Source organism: Sinocyclocheilus grahami, unplaced genomic scaffold, assembly GCF_001515645.1.
Source record: "Sinocyclocheilus grahami isolate Dianchi unplaced genomic scaffold, SAMN03320097.WGS_v1.1 scaffold1360.1, whole genome shotgun sequence".
In the NCBI taxonomy this organism is placed as follows: Eukaryota; Metazoa; Chordata; class Actinopteri; order Cypriniformes; family Cyprinidae; genus Sinocyclocheilus; species Sinocyclocheilus grahami.
This window is the reverse complement of record NW_015506539.1, coordinates 129,227-133,958: the sequence shown is the minus strand read 5'-3', so window position 1 is coordinate 133,958 and position 4,732 is coordinate 129,227. Positions and strand designations below refer to the sequence as shown.

Here is a 4,732-nt window from a genome sequence, read left to right as displayed (position 1 = left end):
GAGTCTGGAGGTGACATCTGAAATGACAGGGATCATTTAGGGGGGAACACGTGATCAATCAAAAAGCCCACTATGGGTTAGAATGCATTGCCCTTGACTTACAGCAAGCAAGTTCTATGAAGCAGCTCATGTGAGGTCCGAATCCACTGCAATGACACGGGCTGGCCGGATCATTAAAGGTGCCCCCCACACCAAAGCAATGCATCGTTTCTGCAAAGATATTTAACAAGTGATTTGTTTAACATTTACATCATGTTGACAACTGTGTGCTGCACTTGGAATATAATTTCTTTAACTAGAGGGTTAATAAAGAAAAAGTTACTTGAATCATGTTGTAGCTACATTTTCAAGTTGACTAGTTAAAAATTGTAAAAAAATCGAGAATCGGTCAAATGTTCTGAAAAAATAGATTTTTAAATTTTTTGACAAATCGCTCAGCCCTAGCTGAGACCTTTGATGTTAATGTTCTTCCATCTGGTTTCATCATCCACCCAGATGCTCCACACCTTAGTGCAAGTCCAGATGGCAAAGTGGTGCACCCAAATGAAGAACCTTCCTATGGCCTGGTAGAAGTTAAGTGCCCTGATGTGAAAGACATTGGAGAGGCATCACACATTGAATTTGTTGGGGGCCAAGCAAAACTAAGAAAAACACACCTACCATTGGCAAGTCCAAGGTCAGCTGATGGTTACTGGCTTAGCTTGGTGTGATCTGGTGACAAATACAAGGGGTGACTTCAATGTAGATAGGGTGTGTAGAGACGATGAGCTGGTCAAAGAGATCAAGGCTAAAGTTGATGAATTCTACTTTGGCACATACATTGATGTTTTGCTAGGAAGAAAATAGGCAAAACATATTTTTACGTTCAACAGAACAAATTCGAAACAACTTGAGGGTGAGTAAATGACAAATTTCATTTTTGGGTGAACTACCCCTATAAGTCATGCTTCAATTAATTACATTAAAAGTAAATAATGTTCACTGTAGACTGCGGGATTTTTTTATAACTTGTAACCATTTGATTTAGATTAAGCTTTATGATAGGTCTTACTCAGATCTTTATTTCCAAATATTGAAAATATATTGTTGTAACATACCTATCCTAAACTGGAAAGATGACATGTCAGGAGGGGTTGATGTGTTCAGAATCTGAGAGGATACTGCTGATTACAAGTAAAGAGTTAGATTTTTATTAAAATTTTATGTTTTTATTTATTTATTTTAATTTAGTTATTGTATTAGTTAACGCTATACTCACCCGGGGCTGGACGGCTGTTGTAATCATGCACCAACACTCTCCATTTCGACATTTACTGCTTTCTCTGCACCACGAACACCTCCTTTTGATGTCCGAGTCTAGCGTGATTTAACTTCTCCCCAACTGTTCCATGCAAACCTGGAAGGCACAGCTCATCATCCGTGAAGTGCTTAACAGTTAGCACAAAAGTGCTACCTTTCCTCACAGTAAATGTCCCATCTTTTCTCCATATGGCCCACATCCAACGCTTTCTTAAATTTTCGTCGATGGGAAAACTATGAAATGATAAGTAAGGTTGCTTTTTCTTTGAATTAGAACACAAAGGTACACTACACGACTGATTACTTTTGGACTCCGCCACTGTTCGGCTAGCGCTTTCACCGGAAAATATTTTTCCCTACTTCCGGTTTGCTTTCACGTTGTGAAATAGGCCTATTGTTTCGACGCCAGAGCAGATGTAGACAAGAATGACTCCTAAGCGATTGAGGTGTTCTGTTGTTGGATGTAATAATGAACATAGCAGTCATCATTTACTCCCGACATCTGAGCCGCTGAAGACAGTGGATTACATTTGTTTCTGAAGGGAATACGCCCCCCGATCTACATACAGTAAATGCGTTTATGTTCGCGCGAATCATTCGTGATCCAGCTTCACCTCCAGAAGAAGCGAGTATAAGGGTTTTTATGAATCTTTGCAAATCGCCTTTCCTAATAATGTGCTAGTTAGCGAGTTTTGTGATGAATGTGGCTAAAGTTTACCGTCTCTCAGAGAGTGGCTTCGAAAGAGAGGGGCGGGGCAAGCAGAGCTCATTTGCATTTAAAGCGAAATGCAGTACAACAGCGTGCTGTCGACAGAGCAGTTATTGACAGGGTAAAAACGGTGTTGTTTTACACTACCATTGAGAGATTTTAACCGAACTATGTTACAGACTTTTCATTAAGACCCTAAATAATCATATCAACTTGTGGAAAATGGGCATCCGATGACCACTTTAAAGCTTATTACAGGGGAAATCAATATAAAATATCAAAATAACCACAATATCATTTTCAGCAAATCTGTGCCACCTTACTTTGAACCCATGTCTAAAACACAAACACAGAGAGTGTACCTGTCCTGGGGAGATGTTGGTGGGTATTCCTTCCAGAACAGTGATGTTACTGCCTTCGATGTCCAGCACACAGAGCACTGGGCTGCTTTTATTCACAAGTTCTTCGCCCCAGTCTTCATAATACTCAAACTGCTGACCCTGCCACAGACACATACACAGTCATTCCCAACACAAATCTACCTGAAATTATTAACCAAACTACAGTAAAAGAAGATGGCACAAACTTGTACCAGGACTGTTTCCTCCTTCTAGTCTGTCTTAATGGTCTCCTCTTCATCAGCGAGCAAACCCGTCTCAGGCCCCTGCAGTTTAAGGGAACATGAGGTCAGATGAAGAATGTACTCATAGAATGAATCGTTAGAAAGCATGTGGGTTTTGTGTAATCATCTGCATTCGTGACCTGGAAGTACAACTCTGTCTTGGGTCGTTTCTTCTCAGCTACATATAGGAGGTGAGTCTCTGAATGAGACCAGACCATACAGCCAAACTGATCTGAGAACAGAGAACCCTGATTATCAAGATTATCAGACCGTGTCTGCTTCTGATGCTGAATGCGGTTACATTAACACACAAGAGCTTGATTTTAGGACACAAGCTATGCAAAGGTTTTCAAGTTTCTTGGCCTGTAGGTGGCAATGTAAGCACACTCAGCAAGATTATGGTGCCAAATATTGTCTACCAATTTAATTTAAACAGACCAAAGCATGGTCCAGATACAGCCTCACTTCCTGTTTAGGGTCTATATTGATATTTACTTCATAACTGTAGGGAAAAATAAAAAAAATATCATCAGTCATTTTTATGTGGCTCAGTTCAGCAATGTATTGTGCCAATTTTTTGTAAGATAAAATAATCAGACATTTATTTGAAACGTAAGCCATGATGAAGAGACAAGTAAGAACAAACAAAATAAATACAAACTTGGTCATGATCATATGCAAAATTTCATAATTTTCCTTCGAATGGTTCTATGGGCTGTCATTGACTTCTACAGTGTAAAATGGCCTTTATATTCCCTGCCATCAACTAACAAAAGCAAGGAAGATAAAGGCAATTGTCTATTTAAAAATTCATATTTTGTTTGTCATTGTTTGACTTTCCTCATACTGTATCACACTCCATATGTCGTTATCAGTCATTTTTATAATGTGTTAATGTATGTCGGGTAATCTGATGGGTGAATGAACACATTCAGGGCTCTACATGAATAATATGTGACCCTGGAGCACAAAAGCAGTCATTAGCAGCACAGGTATATATGTAGCAATAGCCAACAAAACATTGTATGGGTCAAAATCATAAATTTTTCTTTTATGCCAAAATTCATTAGGATATTAAGTAAAGATCATGTCCCATGAAGATATTTTGTAAATTTCCTACCGTAAATATATCAAAACTTAATTTTTGATTAGTAATATGCATTGCTAAGAACTTTATTTGAACAACTTTAAAGATGATTTTCTCAATATTTTGATTTTTTTTGCACCCTCAGATTCCAGATTTTCAAATTGTTGTATCTCACCAAATATTGTCCTATCCTAACAAACCATACATCAATGGAAAGCTTATTTATTCAGGTGATGTATAAATCTCAGTTTCAAAAAATTTACCCTTATGACTGGTTTTGTGGTCCAGGGTCACAAATTAGAATAGTGGAAGAGAAAACCTGTCAAATTTGAATGTTCAAAATGGCCTGAGCTGTAGCGATGTTACGCTCGACGCTGAAGCTTGCGTTAGAAAAACAAACAGCAAAAACACTGAAGCTGAGCATAATACGTTTTTGCCTAAAGCATGTGATCCATGACATCCAAAGCTATATTCAGCTGAGAACCACATGACTGCTCAGCTGCAGAACCAGATGTGAAATAAGCGGCTGTAGTGAGACAAAGCCATGTGGCAGAGTAGGTGCTACTGATTCTTTTGACCGCAATATGGCCACAGCGCAGACAGTGCTGTAAAAGCTTTGAGTAATGACCCTCTTTGTGATACAGTTGAGAGGAATGCCTTCTGTGCTTCACAAAGTTTCATTTCTGCATCACCCCTGTGCTGCACTATTAAGACTGTGCCACTATTTACAATGTGACCATTTAGTCAGTCTAGAGCCCTGATATGCTGTTTTTGGTAACAGGTTGTGGATGTTTTCCTCTTACCATCTTCATACACTTTGCCATGTTTGTTGAGAGTCGTCAGATTAAGACACTTCAGCTTCTTGTTCTTATGCCAGATCTAGACAGACAGACAGAGAGAGCGCAAACTGCTAAAAAGAGAAATCACTGGAAAGTTTCTTCCTTGCAGATCCTGTAGAACAGTGCTGCTCAAACCTGTCCTGGAGAAGACCCACCAGGTCTTCTTCATCTAACAT

The 4,732-nt window shown here is 39.1% G+C and overlaps 1 long non-coding RNA gene and 1 pseudogene across 5 annotated transcripts in view; both read right to left on the bottom strand.

The window, feature by feature from the left end:
• Positions 1-1,404, bottom strand: part of LOC107569572 (uncharacterized) — a 2,278-nt gene extending 874 nt beyond the window's left edge. The window contains exons 1-6 of one of the 5 annotated variants that reach the window (XR_001606913.1): positions 1,259-1,404; positions 1,098-1,160; positions 661-831; positions 452-582; positions 103-210; positions 1-17 (exon numbers count right to left, since the gene is read on the bottom strand). This is a non-coding gene — a long non-coding RNA (uncharacterized lncRNA). The remainder of the gene's footprint in view (positions 18-102; positions 211-451; positions 583-660; positions 832-1,097; positions 1,161-1,258) is intronic. The other 4 variants (XR_001606914.1, XR_001606916.1, XR_001606917.1 and 1 more) reach the window with 4 other exon arrangements.
• Positions 1-4,732, bottom strand: part of LOC107569567 (acylamino-acid-releasing enzyme-like) — a 31,342-nt pseudogene extending 26,610 nt beyond the window's left edge.